Source organism: Gavialis gangeticus, unplaced genomic scaffold, assembly GCF_001723915.1.
Source record: "Gavialis gangeticus isolate Ggan-Ray unplaced genomic scaffold, GavGan_comp1, whole genome shotgun sequence".
In the NCBI taxonomy this organism is placed as follows: Eukaryota; Metazoa; Chordata; order Crocodylia; family Gavialidae; genus Gavialis; species Gavialis gangeticus.
In genome coordinates this window covers 55565172-55583631 of record NW_017729034.1, presented here as the reverse complement: position 1 = coordinate 55583631, position 18460 = coordinate 55565172, and the positions used below count along the sequence as shown (strand labels likewise).

Sequence of the window (18460 nt, the reverse complement as noted above, 5' to 3'; positions counted from 1 at the left end):
CTCTCTCTCTCTCTCTCTCTCTCTCTCTCTCTCTCTCTCTCTCTCTCTCTCTCCGAGTATCCCTCCACAAAGACAGCCTTAACCTGTTACAAAACCCTCACCCGTGCACCCATACAAAAGCCTGCTGGCCACCCAAACCTATTCCAATATCCGCATCACATGCTACACATACAAGCAACTTCTGGTCTCTCAGACCAGGTAACCCTTTCCTTTCATCCCCACTCCGCTTGCAGGGGCACATAGTCCACCTGTTGTCTGTGTTGCTGTCACTCCAGCTCCCACTGGAGGACCCACTGCTGCTGTCATCAGTTCCACTTGTCTCTTCCTCTTCTGCGCTGTCACTGCCCCCTTTTCCACTTGGTGGAAGTTGGAAGGTCCAGTGCCACATGTCTGTATGCCAGGTAGCTTTGGCTGCGTCCTCTTTCCTCCATTACTGATTTCTGGTAGTAGATCTAGAGTTTGCTCAGAGCCGTTTTCACACAGCCTACTGCCTGGCTGGTTAATAATCAGCTATTGGTACTGGCCAAGAAAATCTTTTTTTGGTGCACCTCTACCCATTAGCACTGACTCTTTCTTTGGAGTCATGATGAGCAAGTACATTTCATACATTTTGATTTCCTCTTTACTCTGACAGCTGAGCTGCGCTTTTCTTTCCTGTTTCCAGTAATTCCTGTTTTTTTTACCAGCCTTAAATGTCTGGCAAACATCACCAAATGGGGCCCCAAACAGTTCACCCAGAATCCCTCTGTCACCCCTTCTTAGCCCATTGCATGTGATTAGTGTGGATCTGCCCTCCATGAGGTGAAGCGAGGCCAAGTTGCCTTATGTCTCATCTACTGTAAATTTTTGGAGGATCTCAGGACTCATGACAAGAACACTCAGTTCCAATCATGCATGGGGGGGGCAGGAGAGGGGCTAATTAGCACATGGCTCATTTGCAGGGGGGTATCTGGAATATACACACATAGGGCACATATAGATGTTTTTTTGGGGAGGGGTGCCTGGTGTGTCACGTGTATCAGCTTCCCTGCACTGAAAACACTGGAGTCTGCTGGAGCGTAATTTACCAGACTTGATTACAGGGCGTGGGAGCAGCCTGGCTGCATGTGTATAGGTGCCCATACTGAGCTGTGCTGAGCTGTGGGACCACAATGACTTGAAACACTTGTCTCTGCTGGAGCCAGCCCAGTTAACTATCTGGTAAATCGTTTCTGGCTTTGGGCTAATATCATGCATAATTTGTACTCTCTCTAAGTAGGTGCCAAAGTGCTACTTAAGAGTATTTTTATGGAGTACTTGTGTTAAAGCTTGCAGCAGTTTCAAAAAAGGTAAAATGCATAATTTCTGGGTGAACTAAATCTATAGGTACTATATGCTAATTGCTACAGCTATATTTATTTCAAGGGCATTTTTTTCAGATTTGTTCTTCACTTCCATGCGCTCAGGGAAAGCAGGGTCTGAGAATAAGGGGGGAGAGGGATGTGGGGAAAGAAACTGGGGGGCAGAGAGCAAAGGGGTTACCTGGCCCCTATATTTATTTTCCCTGCTATAGCAGTGTGAGGGAGACAAATTCAAGGCAAACCTCCAATAATTAGATTCCATATCTGGAAAATTATATCAAATTTATAAATTTTCCATATATAGAATCTAATTATTGCAGGGTCATCTTATAATCAGGGTCATCTTACAGTTGAGTAAATATGGTGTTTTAGGTCATGACCAACCTTCCTAACTCTCTGTTCACTGATAATTAACTGTTTTTGATTATGTCATATCTTCTACATGACTATAGTATGTATGTGCGTATATATACACATATATGTATATATATGTGTGTGTGTATATAATATATATATAATTTAAAGTTCTAGCACTGTCCCTTTCTTGTTACAGGACTGTAGACTCAATGCATGGGCCTTTTCCTTTCTTTGCATCCAATTTGATGAACACTTCATTATTTCTGTGACTATATCATCATACCCAAAGAGGGCATTCTAACCTTAAAAATTTGCTTAGCTCTACAAGAATTGTATTTTAGTCCCTTTTTCTCCTACAAAATTCCTGTTCCTGACCCTAACTTTCAGGTAATCTAATTTCAGAGGAGAAAGTGATGTCAGTTCAAGTCTATTGACTAAAAACGTCATGATAGTTTTGTTAAATAAACATTATAGCATCATAGTAGATCATAACTTGCATTTTTTTAGCACATCAGGAAGCTGTTAAAGCTTTTAACATTTTCCTTTTTTGGTAAGACTCTACATGCAAGCTGTTCCTGCTGAGTGCAGGATTCTTTAAACTGTGGAATCTTTGGAAACCATTTCAGGACTCTTTTGGGTATTCCCTTTTCAGCTTTCTTTAGAATCTGGAGAGGAGTGAAAAAGTTTCCAGTTTGAAGATAATGCCCACTCTGTTCCTCTGCAGTGTAGAAAAGATAATGCCAACACTGTTCTTTTTCAATGAAGAAATAAATGGAGATCTTTTATTTTATCAGTAGAAGAACTCATAGAAAATCCATGAGTCAGACGTTTTATTAAATTTTCTTTTTCCTACCAAATCTGAAAATCTGTTCAGAGTTTCAGGCATCTTTAGGCTTTGTCCAGGGTGTAGAAACACTATAAATTGCTTTAGTCTTTTTTTGTATGGATGGGAGCAAATTATGATATGCACACAAGAAGTCAGGTGAGCTAATGCATTAGCATTTCACTTCTGGAGTCATGACTTCATATTTGGTTTAGATTATCTCTGAAAATTAGTCTTAAATGAAGTCCCTGATGGAATATTTTCTTACAACACAAAATCTCATACAGTTTCGTGTGATTGGCAGACTTTGCTTAAGGGAGACTCATGACTTGAATAATGAGGAACTTACTGCTTTCACTACTTTACTTCCAAATAGTGCTGAGAGCATTCTGGGATTCCAAAAAAAAAAAAGTGCTGGGAAGGAATTTTATTTTTAGTAAGTCTGTAAGACAAACACTTGAAACAATATGATAAAGTCACAGGTCCAAAAGATACTAAGCTCAAAGTGTTCTTTCTTTGAGAACAGTTTTTTTCCCCTAGTGATCACTCTGCAGTCCCAGGAAAGTTGCTCCTTCTACCTTGACCATAGTTTTGTAACATTATTCAAGCCACTTTAACCTTTAATGGGGCCTGTTTACTAATGGATGGGTATAATAAAGCTGTGGAGTATCATTGAGACTTCATCTGTTCTGTGTCTGTAAATGCTTTACTTTCCTTGCAAAGAGAGAATAAAATATATAAGACATAAAATGAATTATATAATTTATGTTGCTTTTCAAGAGTGTTGTGCCTAAATTTAACAACCGACTGTTATGTTAGAACACATAAATGCCAAGACTTCTGTATTAGGCACAGTGCTAATTTTGCTTTTAAGATCCCGTTTTTCTCAGTGCTTTGCAGATTATTATTGCTAATTTTAATGTATCAGATTCAGACTGGTGTAAGCAGCAAATTAGTAGAGTTCTTTTTGCACCTACAATGAAACTGCCCCGTGATATTTACAGCCAATCTTGACTTGCTCATGGTCGAGCACTTCTTAAGTCCTTGAAGATTTCTGCCAATTGGGAGTAGGAGGATGTGTGCTGTCTGCTTGCTTGTGTTTTCTAGCTGACCTCTTACCACCTCCATCATGGGGACCTTTGAAGTTCTTGTTCCAAAGTGTCAGAGGATCCCCACGATCTTTAGGTAGTGCTTCAATTTGTGATCTTGAGTGAGAAGAAAGGGGTCATCATAAACAAAGAAGCAGGAACTCGCCCTGGGAGCAACTGTAGAAAAGGACTGGTTTAGATCATCTGCATTTTATTCACAAAGGGCTCTGTGAATCCCAGTGTGAGCCACAAAATGTGCATAACAGATGTGGAATAAATAAAAGGAAAAGGAGGAAAACAGCAGCTGTATAGAAAAAACTGAAAAATAATGTAAGCAAACAATATCAATGCTCCCTTTCATCAAGTCTTTTCTGATCTACATGTTGGCAAATCTTCTCTTGAGATCAGTTTCTTCTGTTAGTAGAGTGGCCCTCAACCTTTTTGGCTCATGGACAAATGAGTGCCTTGGGGCTGGTGTGCAGGCTAGACGGAGCCCTGTGCCCCAGGATCAGGCCCTGAGGCCTGGCACTACCCTCTACCTGCCCCATGTGCTGGGCTTAGGTCCAGTGTCCCAGTACTGGCCCCTCCTGCCCCTGTGTCTTGGGAATGGACCTTGGAGGCCCAGTACTGGCCCCTCCTGCCCCGTGTGCTGGGATTGGGCCCCGGGGACCTTGTGCTGCCCCGTCCCACCCTCACACACTAGGATTGGGTCCTGGGAAGCAAGTGCCACCCCTTCCCCTCCCTGAGGCCCAGTGCTGCCCCCTGCTCAGCCCTGCACGCTGGGATTGGATGCCCAGTCCATTGTGTAGGGCCTGGGTCACCCCATGGGTCTGGACATTTGGCAGTGGGAGAGTAGTGCCACCATTTCTTTGCTGCCAAATTTCAGGACCTGTGGGGAGACTTGTGGGTTGGATGACACTGTGCTGTGGACTGGATCTGGTTTGGGCCTTGGGGTTGAGCACCCCTGCTGTAGTATATCTTGGGGCTGGATGAGTAGCACAGGGCCAGTCTATGACTGGAGCCCATGGTTGAGGTTGGTTTGTGGCTTGGATCCTGTGTGGAGTCTGCATGTTGGGTTGGTCCATGGGTGCAATCCCACATTTTGGTGTTATCCAGCCATGGAGTGACACTGCAATCCAGCACACATCCAGCCTGCAGGGCTCCCTATGTGTCGCGGGGAAGCAGTAGCAGCATTAATTGCTGCAGCTTTGAAAGCTGCAGCAATTAATGCTGCCACCACTCTTCTCTCCTGCAGACAAATTTCCAGGCCTAGGGTGAGTTCCATAGGCTGCATCTTGTGGCCCCATGGGCCAGATGTTGAGCATCACTGTCTTAATATGTTAAGATTAATCCAAAATCTGCATGGATAAGACGTATCTCATTTGCTTATGTTTACATTTTTTATATCTTGAGCTTTTTGAATTTTAAGGCCCAATTTCATGTTTACTTCATTTTGTTTTCCAAATTAAAAGGTTGCATTGTAAACTTTTTCATCTGCTTCATTTGTATGGAGAACTTTGCATGATACCATAAATTGTCTCATAGAAAGCTAAAGTACAGTATTAATCTCTTCAGGGAAATGTTTAAATATTAGGATAACGAGAAGAGACGGGTAGGGTTCCAGGTGAAAGATGGCATATATTATGGCCCTTTAGTTAAAAATACTTAGATGATATGCAAATAAGATGTGACAGTAATCAGTTAGCAAACCCCTAGCAAAATTCTATACTTTCGTTTCAGCAACAAAGGCATAATATTTATTAATAAATGGCAACCTGCATTCTTGGCTAGCATACATTAGCCCAGAGAGGCTGTCAGAGTAAATTTTGGAAGTTAATTGTCCTAAGGTTTCCAATTTCCCAGACTTGAATGGTAGAGATTTACTGAGCCTCAAAAGAAAAGGTCTTATAAACAGTATTTCTAGTGTGATACTCTCAAGAGGGACAAATATTTCAGCTCAATTTCTATCTCCTCATACTTGAGCTACTTCCTAAAAGCAGACCTTCCTTGCCCCACACCTCCCTCCTTAGCCACTGAGTTTTTCCTATGCTTTTTTCTTTTAGAAGGAAACCACATTCCTCTACAGAGGTAACTGTAAACTTAATTATGCCCTCTTGCTCATGGTAACCATCCCAGCAGTTTCTTTTCATTAGCCACATTCTTTTTCTAGTGTCACTGATGGTGTTGGCTGGTCAAAGACCATGTACAGAGATGATTCTGTACAGGTAAGGAAATCCTTTTATAGAGCTGGAAGTTGTTTGATAGAAAAATGCATTCATCTAAGTGCAATACAGGCCTCTGTACTAGAGGTCCTTGACTATGTGTTGGACTAAGAACAGGCAGGTCCCTTGTCCTTCCTGGTCAATTATGATTCAGTTTGAAATGATCTCACCTTTCTGTTTGCTTGTATAGTCATGCTCAGTCTGTTTTCACACTGTGGCATCAAGGTTTCTTGAAAGACTGCATTCTTACCTACTGGCTAGAGACCCTACTTTGGGTTTCCAGCCAGTCTTCCTGGGACTTCAGTCAATCTTCCTGAGATTTTTGGAGTCTCTACAGGGCCACCTGTCAGACTGTTTCCTGCATTGCCTCATTCTGAAGACAATGTTTTTAACAGTTATTGCTTCAGCTTGGGAGAATGAGCAAATCTCAGGCACTTATGATCAAAACTTCTTATGCAGCATTGTACAGAGTAGGGGTGGGGAATTATTTGGGCTGGAGGTACACTTAAGGAGTTCTTGTGAGCTGTTGGGGCGGGGGGAGGGGGTTGAGGTGCTGACCCAGACGCAGCCCTCTGTCATGACTGTTTACACTTCCCAGCACAGTGTGGGGCTGGGAGATGCCAATTGATCCTGTCTGGCCCTCAACCCATCTGTCCCACATCCACTGCCAGGGGTGCCACACAGAGTGGGCAGGTGGGCGCCTGCATCTCCATGGAGACCAGCCTGGGACCCCCACAGGCAGAGGGTGCATGGCTGGATGGATGGGATGGGGCTGCAGGTGGGCAGGGGACAGCATCTAGCAGTGGGGCCAGAATTGCAGAGTGGTGACAGCATGGACTAGAGCCATGATCAGCTCCCTGTTCATCCTTGCAATGGGAACAAGAGCCAGCGCTCATCGCAGGGACATGTAGGGAGCGGATTGCAGCTCTGCCCTGGCCCCACGCAGCCACCACCTCACAATCCCAGCCTCAGCCCCACTTGCCCACCCTGTTGGTGTCCTGGACACTGTTCCCTGCCCACCTACGGCCCCATCCCATCTGCCCAGCTGAGTACGCCCACCCTGTTGGTGTCCTGGGACAGCTTCCATGTAGACCCCATCTGCCCACTTTGTATGGCGCCCCTGTTGGTGATGTGGGGCAGATGGGTCAGGGTGACAGTGGTGGTGATACTGGCAGTGGCAACTGGAAGGAACCTCCCTTGCCCCACCCCACCCCACCACCATGCTGCGTGGCCCTGCTGACTAGAGCTCTTAGCGTGCCTGAGAGCCATGTGCAGGGACAGGGCAGGTTCCACTCTATACCAGGCGGCACCTCCATGCCCAGTACAGTGGTACTGGCTTTACACACCATGGCCTGAGCTGCTCCCCCCCTCTCCCGCCTGCACCTGGGCGAGGTGGGGCTAAGGCACCTGCTGTGTGTTGGATAAAATCTGTTAGCAGGCCAAATCCAGCCCACAGGCCGTATTTTGCCCACCCCTGGTATAGAGCCAAATTTCTTTCCTAGTTAGTTTCATCTAGATGAGTCGATCAATATACCTTTCTTGTTAAATCCACAATTGACACAAGGTGGGGAGAAAAGATACTTGATTCAGTGTCTGCTTTGTTCTGTCAATGAAGTGATAAAGCAAACTATTTTAGCCTGTCAACCTCTTTATCGATAGCCATGGTGAGGAGTTCCAGAAGTCAAGCCATTTCCCTTCTGAGACCACTGAAATGGATAGCATTGTGTTTCTTGCTGCATTGCCAGTTGGGTGGTATGTATCTGCAGCCAAACATTCAAACTCGCTCTGCTGGAACTCAGCCGACAGCCTTTGCCTGCTTTGGGAATGGATCAATTTCTGTGATTTGCAGGCGATGAAAATGCTTAACCCTCTGATCCCTTTATTGAGCATTGCTCATTGGACTTGGCTACTTGAGCAATTGCCAAATTTGGGGGAGCAGTACTATAATCCCTGTCTGATTTGATTCAGCTGATTCTCTTCATCCTGAGGGGATACTTCTTGCCAGTTGCCTGCTATGGGATGTGCACTGACAGGTACTTCAAAAGGAACAAAAATGGTCACTTATCTTGTAGTAACTGTGGTTCTTTGAAATGTTGTTCTTTGTTGAAGTGGATTTTACTACCTCTCCTCCATCCCTGTTTTCTGTTTCCTGTTTCCTGAGTCTTCTGTTCACTGGCTTTGGATTGTAACTGTGGAAGGGCCACAGCCACCTCACCTTTTTTCTCTTGGAATCAAAACAAAAACAGAACAAAAAAAACATATATGAAGTAAGATTCATTATATATATCTATAGTGGGACACACTGGCTAACTCAGTAACCTAGGTACTGTAGAGTATGTTAAGGTTCTTTATGTGCACATAGGTTAGTTGTAACAGTATGTCAGAGTTCCTGCACTGAATCCAGAGATACATCCACTGGGACCTAAAATAGATCAAAGGCAATTGGGAATCTGGGGGTTTCTTGTATGCAGAGAACAAACAACACAGATTGCATATGGACAGAGAAAGACTGTGCACAGGATCACCACTGGTCACTGCAGTGCATTGTGGAGAGTTTTGGACAGAGCCAGTGAATCTGTAGACAGTTTTTATGCATCTGGTTGTAAGTCTGGGTGGATCATGAGCAGTATCTACTCTTTCTACCCATGGCCAAAACAGGATGGATGGAGCCTAACTATAGTGACGCTTTGGGTTACTAGCTTGGGTGTGAGGATTTTTGTCCCAAAATCTGCTTTGTGTGAGAAGAACATTTTGCAATCTGGTTCTGCCCATGGACTCAAGACTGGATCTTTTGATTTGTGTCTATCTGTAAAAGGATGCATGTTTTCTGAATGGGGCTCAAATCAAAATGGAATTTGATCTGCACAGGCTGTCCCATCAGGCTACCTGTGGCTGTCTTGCCTGTGTTGTTGTTGTATATGATGAGAACTTGTCTAATAATGGGCCCTCTGCCTTACTACTAATTGAAATATAGGCCCCTTTTTGGCGGGTATGGTATGAACATTTTTTAGATAATCATTGGCTTGAGAAACTCTTTGGAAACTGTCTTTCATAATTTCCCTCAGTCACCATCTCTCGAGTCTCTTTCTTCTTAAATATTTTTGTAAAGATAATGGCAAGGCAGCTCTGGCAACGTTTTGGAGTCTCACACTCTGTGCTAACTCCTGTTCACACTAAGAATGCTTAAGAAAACCCCTCCTGCCCTACCATCAGTTGAGCTGGAGTACAGTTAGTAAATACTGGGAACCCTAGAGAGGCTACCAATTGCTGGTTTAAGCCCTGTGCTTTAGGTCAGTAGTCAGCAACTTGTCAGAGCTGTGCGCAGGAGCAACTTGGTTTGGGTGGAAGTAGGTGGTATTCTGACCTGGCTGCCCCTGCCACTTTTCCCTGCTGCTGTCCCTTCCCATCCCCTGGCTGTGATGGGGGCACAGCCTCCTGCTGGAGTCCCCTGCCACCAGAACACTGCTGAAGCCCTCTTCTCTGTGGGTTGGATCCAATGGATGGGCCAGATCTGTCTCATGGGCTGTATGTTACTGATGCCTGTTTAAATTGATTTTGTTCCTTGCTGATTGTACCCTATGGGGAAAGCTATAGCAGCTCATCATGCTCTTCTTTTTTCCCATCCACCTACCTCTTAAATGAGAAGTGACACCTGGGTTGCTCTTCTGACTTGGCTTCTCTTTCCCTGAAAAAGTAGCTGCCTGGAATGTGCGTTTTCTTCCCTCTCCAGCAAAAGAGCCAGTGTCTCTACCCTCTGATGGCCTGTGTGCCTTGCTAAGTGGGCTCTTCAAGCCCTGTTTGGGCTGTATCCTTATAGCTTGATTAGCTGCATTTTTTTGACATGGTATTAGTGTGCTCCCATGGCAGGTGTGTATACAGAATTGTGCTTGAGTGATTCCATTCTTTTTTTTTTTTTGAGAAGGCCAGAATGGTATTGTCATCTCTCTAATGCAGAGTGTGGCAGGTTTCTGTTTTCTCCTTAAGGGAGATGCTAGGATGACTGGACTTTCAGTGTGTTAGTGATGGTACGTAGCTCTGTATCTATTCATGACAGATGAAATAATATGGTTGCTCAGTTTTCCCGGCATCTAGGTGACAAAGCAGTTAGGGTGAGATTTTGGATGGCACCTGGGTTTTACAGCATGACCTCCAGAGTGGCGAGCTTCCTGTGGGAGACAAAGGAAAGGAACTTACCCTAGGATTTTATATGAAATTGCAAAGTTAGAAGCTGACTGACTCCTCACCCGGGGCAATATAGGAACTGCCATGTTGTTTTATTTTCATTATATGTGATCACTATTGAGCTGTTAAGGGAAAATTACTTTCTATTTCAGCAAACTCAATTCTGGTTTCAGACTGATTGTGCATCAGACACTTAATTTGGAACCCACTCTCCTGGTGAAATTAAAAATTCAAATCTCCAAGCTGGAGCACTCAAACTGTGCTTGTCTTTTAAATTGACTGCTGCCAATGCGCTCTCACATCTTCCTTTTTTCCTTGTGATGAGTTTTATAGTGGAGCCTGCTGCAGGTGATCTATCTGACTGAGCAGACATGGTGGGAATCCACGGTGCTGCTCAGCACATATAATGATGAAAGAAATGTGTGGTTTATTAAATAGACCTCAAAAAGGACTGTGGGGCTACTTATGTCATTGTATGTACATCAGGTGGAACTCGTTGTTGTTGTAGCATATTACTGTTCTCTCCATTAAATCATGCTGTAAATGAAATGTAGGTCTTTAATTCAGCTGTATACATAGTATTTTTTTCTGCAAATATTTTGTTTAAAATCAGACTACTTGTATAATCACATCTGGAAACTATTTTGAAGTAAATAAGCTAAAGCCATATTATCTCATTTTGCTCCTCCTGTGCAACATATTGGGGCTGGGATTGAGGTGGTAATTTGCCTGGGTACTGTTTCATGGAAAGGTGTAGCTTTTAAAAAAAATAAAAAATTTACTTTGCTGTTACAACTGTAGTGTTGCAGGCACCATTGAAGAAAGCACCTGCCTACTCATATGATATGATTTTTAATAAAAAAACCCCATGCATTTTCATGGCTATCTACATCTGAAGAAGGGAAGAGTTTAGTATTTCTTGCATCTACGTTTAAAGATATTTCCTATCTACATCTAAAGAAGGGAAGAGTTTAGTAGCACCTTTTTGTGTTGTTTTATTGGCACTGAAGCAGACACACACGTATCTGAACTAGTATTCCGATACAGCTAGTAGCAGGTGAGCTGAGTTGTCTGTGCTCTCAAATTCAGAGGATACAAGTTGAATATGGTATATATATTGGTCCTATAACCAGGACTCTAAAGGCTGTGCTTTTCAATTGTCATTGGATGTGAATACTTGACATCTTTTCTTTCTTTCTGAGATAACTAACACCAAAGTCAGTATAAGGCTAGACACCATATTCAACTTGACACCATGTTAAACTTTGGAGAAGGTTAGGCCTAATCTCTTTTACTCAAAAGCAGTTGAGTGTTGTTGGGATGCTTGTGCTAAGTAAAGGTTATGTTTACCTTTCTGTTGGCAAAGAGAAGAATGCTTTGGATACAAAGCTGAGCTGACCTGAATAACTTTGTATAAGACTGGAGGCTGAGGTTGAAACATCTCTTTTCTTTGGTGTTAGCTTTGAGGGAAAAGGAGGGAGTATTGGGATGTCTCTCAATAACCTGAATTGACATCTGTACATAGTCTCTTGCATGGTGTAAGAGTGAAAATACTGTTTATACAAACACATTTTGATAAGGATAAGTAATTGTTCTGTCTTTTGTGTCTCTCTGTGTCCCCCTCTTGTCAACTCACCGTTATCATTATTTGTAATAGTATATTATCTAAACTCCTTCATTTAGGCCTGGGACCCCATTGTGCTCTGCACTTTAGAAAGAAATGGTGTAATAATTTGTGTACCAAAAGGATCACAATTTTCTTTTTCCATTCCACTTTCGAGGTACGGCTTGCCCTTTCCCAGTTAGTTCATAAAATCACTGCCCTTTCCATTTAGGAATCTCTCTGGGACCCACTCCTTTCTTGAGGCCTATAAAAAAAATCCCTTTGCTAACTGTTTACTGATCGTTTTCTTTTAAGTGAACTTTTCATTCATATGGAGAGATGGGAGGCGAGGGACATTACAGTAGTAGCCAGTCTTACTTTTTAGAGAAGGAGAGATGAACGTAATGAATGGCAAAGAGAGATGTGAGGAGGAAAATGTGGAATATTTAAGTTAAAAATATTGTCAAAACATTGTAAGCAATGTTTATTTTTTACAATACACAAAGTCTACAACCCTGCCAGATGGTTTTGCTTCGGTGCTGGAGTCTGTCCACATGAAAACAGTTTTTAGGATTGGAGCCTCAGATGTTGTATTGATATCTTGGGCACTATAGAAAAACCTAAATTGACGCAGAAAGACTGTAACTTTGGGGGTAGCATAAGTACTTTCTAGGGCTGTGCGAAATTTCGATGGGTGTTTCATTTCAAAGCTGTTTCAAGCTCAAAACAGTGAAATTGTAATGAAACAAAAGGCTTTGAAACAGCTTTGAAACAAAATGAGGGCACTCAAAACGTTTCAAGCTTCAAAGTCGGGCTTGCTTGCAGCAAAACAGAAACTGAGAGGGAGGGTGAAAGACTTCTGTGATATTGACATCTAGCTCCCGGTTTGATTCTCCCAGCTCTTCCTGGTGGGGTGTGGGCCCCCAATCTGCACATGTGGTTTCTGTAGGCTGCTGCTGCAGGCTGGGGCCAGCGGCAGCTGCTCGGTGCAGCCCACGCCGAGTGCCGGGAAGACTGTGGTGCTGCTGCTGGTCCCAGCCTGCAGTGGCAGCCTGCTGAAATCGGGTGCACAGATCCGGGGGCCTGTGCCCCCCAGGAAGAGCTGGGGGAAGTTATCAGGGAGCTGGGGAATGTTGAGCTCTTCCTGGGTGGTGCAAGCCCCTGGACGATGCAGGATGACATCAGGCTGCCGCTTCCAGCTGGGGATGGCGGCAGCTCTGGGCTGTTTTCCCAGCCAGCAGCAGCAGCCTGCTGAAACCCCACATGCAGATCCAGAGGCCACACCCTCTGGGAAGAGCTGGTGGAATAATCAGATTGTTGGACAATCAAACTGGAAGCTCTGGCTGACAAGTGGAGCTGCCCCAGCTCCCAAATGGTGCATGGTGCCCTGCCAAATTGTGCTGCACACACGCCATGGGGCAGCTGCCACGCAGGTGCCAGGCGGGGGCAGGGGGCACGATCCCTGCTGCCCTGTGTTGTGTGTGTGTGTGGGGGGGAGGGGGGGGGGCTCTGCCACACCCAGAGGCCCCAATTGCTGCTGCCAGAGCTGATGAGTGTGTGGCTTTTTAAAAAAAAACAAACAAAACTCTGCACACCCACTACAGAGCACGCAGATGATAGCATGCTGCCACTGCTGACTGGGGCCAGCGGCAGCACCCAAGTCTGCCTGGTGCAGCCTGGAAGAGCCCAGTGCTGGTGCTGGCCTCAGCAAGCAGCAGCAGCCTGCTGTCATTCTGCATGCAGATCTGGGTCCTACGAGTCAGGCAAGAAATGACCAAGTTATAGGCATTTTCATGATTCCCCATTATAGCTGATGGACAAAATGTTGAAACGCGTTGAAACAGATTCGATGAAACAAAACAGAACGGCGCTTTGAAACACTGAAATGAAACAATGTCCCTTCGAAATGGCAAAATGGAAGTTGAAACAAAGTTGTGCTGTTTCGCATAGCCCTTCATGTTTACTCTCTAACAAATAACCTGTTCCTTTGTTATGGATGACTTTTTTTGTTAAATATTTCAGGTTGCATTAGCTGTCAGAAAGGTCCTTTCAATGCAACTTAGACTTTCACAAATCCGAAAGTATTGTGTTTTTTTGGTTTTTTTGTGGGTTTTTTTAAAGGAGTTTCGGAAATCAGCATTTCATAGATGTGTGGAACAAGGTATTTAACAATATGTTGAACCGCAGATATGTGGGTAGTCATTGATTTGTTGAATAGAGATAGATTTACACAGGTGGTTAAATTTTAAGCTGTTGCTTAAGTGCTTTCTTGATTCAGGGTTTGATTCTGAATAACTGGAAAATAAAAACCAATATTACAACATGTAATTACAATCTGGAGTGTTTATTCTTCTCCCTGTTTGTTTATTTGAAATACTTGGCTTTTATGAAATGATAAAGGTATTTGCTGGCTCATTTTTAATGGGAAGATTTAGAATGAGTTTCACATGCTGTGAAATGTTACTGTTTCTAATGTCAGATCCCTGGGGGCTTGAACCTGCGTCTTGTGGCCTGGGCACCACCAAACAGCAACTGGGTACTGGACACAGCCCAGCCTGGGCCTTTCTGTTATGTTCCCCCTGCAAGCCCTCCCACTTCCCCTGGGGTTTTGTCCCAGCAACAGCGTTGGTAGCCTGGTTATTTTGGACCTTCCTTCCTTGCTCCACTCTTGTCTTAGTCTTGCTCTGGGCTCGTTCCTTCCCTGAATTCCCTGGCTAACCTTTAGTTTGGCCTTGACCACAGACCTAGCTTGACCCCCTGAGGTGACACCTAAAAACACCCAGACACATGTAGCAGAAAGGGAGAGCGGGGCAAACCTGCAAAGCCCAGAAGCATGGGTAATACTGTAGTAGAACATGGGCATAGCTACACCTAAATCATCCCCAACCAGTGATTGTTGACCTCCTCTTGAACACCTTCAGTGATAGAAAGTGTACTCCTTCCCTAGGTAGTCTATTCCAGTGCCTCACTATTCTTACAGTGAAGATTTTTTTTCCAGATATCCAGTCTAAATTTGCTACAACTTCAAGCCATTGGTTCCTGTCCTCTTCTCTGTGGCAAGAGAGAAAAGTTCTGTCCCTCTTCTTTATGGCAGCCCCTCCGGTATTTGAAGACTGCAATTGTGTCCCCTCTTAAGTGATCTGAAAATGCCTAGGTCCTTCAGCCTCTCCTCATATGACTTGCTTTCCAAGTCCTTGATCATCTTTTTTTCCCACCTCTGGACCCTCTCTAACTTCTTCATGTCCTTTTTAAAATGTGGAGTCCAGAACTGCATACAGTACTCCAGATGAGACCTAAACAGTGCCAAGTAGAGAGGCACTGGTTGCCTCTTGTGTCTTGCGCCTAAAGCTTTTATTGGTGCTAGGGGTGTGTAACAGGGGGCTTTTTTGGGGCCAGTCTGCCATTGGTCCCCCCACCTGTTTCTGGGCCAACCGCCTGCCTCCGCCCCTGCCATGCCTTGATGATATATAATTATGTTGTTAAATAGGTGGGAGGCTGCCCATTCTTGTCCCAATGCCAGGGGGCGCTATCTGCAGCTCCATTCCTCCCCTACACTACAGCCCAAACTTCGCAGATGGCATCCACAGTTCTTAACATCACCAGCCCCACACTGGGCCCCAGAATCCTTCAGTCCAGACCTCAGCCAGATCCCTCCAATCAAATGGCCTACTCCACCCTCATTCAGGGCTGCCTAGCTCCCCGAACTCTTCCCCATCTCGGGCGTGGCTCCCCCCAGGACCTTTGGCCACACAGGCCCTGGCCTTACTTCCAAGGCCAGTCATAAACCCCAGGCTCTGAACTCTGGGCATCCCTTACAGTGGACCCCTGGCCCTTTTAACCCTTCTGGTCCTGGCCCAGAACTGACCAGTTGAGGGTGTTTAAAGTCAGGCTTCTGAGCCTCTAGCCCACTCTCTAGCATGGGTCAGCCTTCTTGGCTCTACTGTGGGGTAACCCACACGGTTGTGGGAGCTGGGGTTATTAAGGCACCCCAACCTGCCTTTCACCAGGGTGGTAACTGGCCTGGTATTTCTTGGGGACTCCCACACCACTGGGAGCCCGACCAGGCCACCCACTCCTGGCAGGGTGCAGTTTTAGGTTTTGCCCAGGACCAGGAGCCTCCAAACCAACCCCTTAAACTCCTTCCTTTACCTCCAGGATGTTGCATTCAGTCTTACAGCCAGGCAATATTCCTGCCTCCTCTGCCAGTAGCAAACTGCTCTGTTTATATAGGCGGCCAGAGATCTAAAATGGCCACCGCAATCAAGCACCTGCTGGCTGCTTGGATCACTCCTTAAAGTGGGAGACACCAACAGTGCCCTGCCACAGGGTGTAAATGGGTTTTTGGTTGTAGCTGCGTTTCATAGTTGGTAGGGTCGGAAGGGACCTGAGCAGATCATCAAGTCAGACACCCTGCCGTGGGCAGGAAAGAATGCTGGGATCAAGTGACCCCAGGTAGGTGATTATCTAGCCTCCTTTTGAAGGCCCCCAGGGTAGGAGCGAGCACCACTTCCCTTGAAAGTTGGTTTCGGATCCTAGCCGTGTTGGTCTAAGGACATAGGTAGGCAAGGTTCTTTGGGTAGATGTGATATTTTTTATTAGACCAACTGAGTAGTTGGGAAAAGATTTTTTTGTAAGCTTTTGGGTGCAATCACCCTTCTTCAGGCATAGGAACATACTAGGGAAGTCCGCTTAGATATTTAAATGCCTGACAGTGTTTAAGTGTGTTCTACAATGACAGATAAAACTAACAAGCATTTAATGATTTCAGAGGCTTTTTGGCTATGACATCTTGAAAAAGCAGTTGAATAACTGAACTCAGCATGTGATTTGGAACCACTGGAGTCTTGGTGAGGAAATAATTCTTAAATGGGAATCAAAATAATTCCCTCATCAATTTGTTTTCTTGAAGTTTCAAATACTTACATGATAGAATTTAAAACTATAGCTATATATGAGAATTAAAACTGTGAAACATGAATTCTAAGAATGATGAAAACCTGTACTCAGAAGGAACTTTCAAAGAGATTCCAGTTTCTGTTAACTTCTTGAGTATTAATTGTGCCATTAGTAACAAATCTATATATTTTTTAGATTTTAATTTTTGGAGTTCAGCAAAGAAACCAAAATGTTCCAGTAAAAATTAAACATACCAGTAAAACATAAAAATGAACTTGCTGAAATATAAACTTTGTATAAAAGAATCAGAGGACAAAATTATTTTTTCACTCAAAAGTGATGGATTTCATTATTTTTGCTTGTTGGAGATTGTTGTTGTATAGCAACAGACAAAAACTTTTTGTTTCTGTTCTCATTGTTGGAAATAAAATGTTTCCTATACGGAGAACTTCCTCTATATCATGCATGTTTTATGAAGGCAGCAGTAAAACATTTATTAGAAAAGCACAGCTGTAGAAATCAAATAAGAGAGTGGGATTTGGACAATTGACTTTGAAAAGTGCCAAATGCTAACAGTCTCCCATTCATGCATTCCAGGAAAGATCTCACCCCAGTTGTTCTAAAAAGTAGGGGAGCACTGATACAGATGTTTTGGGCCAATACTGATGGCCAATTTTTAATGAGCCATATCAGCTGTTACCTGATTCTGTCATACAGCCCCACAGTATGGAGAGCAGCCGGGTCTGGCTAGTAAGTCTGTTGTGGGGGAAGGGGTGCAGGGAGGGAAGGGGCATGGGGGGGGAGCAGATTGAGGCCCCCATGATGAGGGAGGCAGCAGGGCTGGGGCAGGGTCAGGTGCTGCCCTGTTGAGGTGGGACAGGGTGCAGGATGGAGCTGAGGCTCATCTGGGTGGTTGGCTCCTGCTGCTGCATGCACTCTGGGGGGTTATGGGGGGGGCGTGTATCCCCAGATCTGCATGCGGTGCAGGGCACCTACATATTCTGTGTAGAAAATGAGGAGAGCTAAGTGATTCAGAAATCCCAAAGGTCCCTCGAGATAGCCCATAGAGGACATTAGAACTCTTGCTTCTCTTGGTTAGCTTAGATGCCTCACTCAGGGATGCCCTGTGGGTGCTTTGCAGTCCCACAGTCCAGAATTTCTACTTCAACATCTGAGGGTAGCTGCCTAAGTGATGTGGTGGTATCTGAGTGGAAAAAATGCACTCAGGCCCCCTCCCTGTACTTCCTCTAGGGGAGTACTGTAACCACTAGACTACAGTCATTCTTCCTCTTTTCTGCATTTTTCTGGCCTTGCAACTCCTGTGTTCAGCTACCAGGGGCAGACCTTCAACATAAGCATATAAGAGTATTCTTATTCAGTCTAGCTTATGGCTTGATGGTTATAGCACCCTCCTGAGAAGTGAGGGGAAGGCTAAAGAAGGCAGAAACCCAGGTGTCCCACTGCTTGGCAAGGGCTCTAAACTTTAGGGGTGCCTGTAGACATGTGGGACATCTGCTCCAGTGTACTGTAATTACAGCATCTCAAAGCAAACTTGATTAATCAAGTCAGCTGGAGTGTGCTAATTAGCACACTTGAGCAGCCTTCACATCTCATGTATTCAGCATCCCTGTACTTCAAAATGGCAGGGACGTTTTAACTAAAGCTCATTGAACAAGTTTTTGCTAAAGTGATTTGCTGCCATTTTGAAGTCTGGGAAGCTGAATGCACAAGACTCTGGGGGCACTTTAATTAGAATGGTACTTGAGAGCTGCTTGAGGGGAAATCTTTCTCTCTGGCTCATTGGTCTAGGAGTGTGAGTAGTACTTTAGGCTGTGAGATGTCCTGAGTTCAAATCCAAGGTAAGTCTATTTTTTTTTGGCTGAGCAGGGCAATCCAGGAGAGCCTATGGGGGAAAAGAGAGGTTTACAGGAGGTGGAAGCAGGGGGCAG

At 44.6% G+C, this 18460-nt stretch overlaps 1 protein-coding gene across 1 annotated transcript in view; it reads left to right on the top strand.

The window, feature by feature from the left end:
- The first annotated feature begins 1849 nt into the window (after window positions 1-1849).
- DISC1 (disrupted in schizophrenia 1) overlaps window positions 1850-18460 on the top strand; it is a 483854-nt gene continuing 467243 nt past the window's right edge. The window contains exon 1 of the mRNA XM_019527173.1: window positions 1850-1962. The gene's annotated coding sequence lies outside the window, so the exon portion shown is untranslated. The remainder of the gene's footprint in view (window positions 1963-18460) is intronic.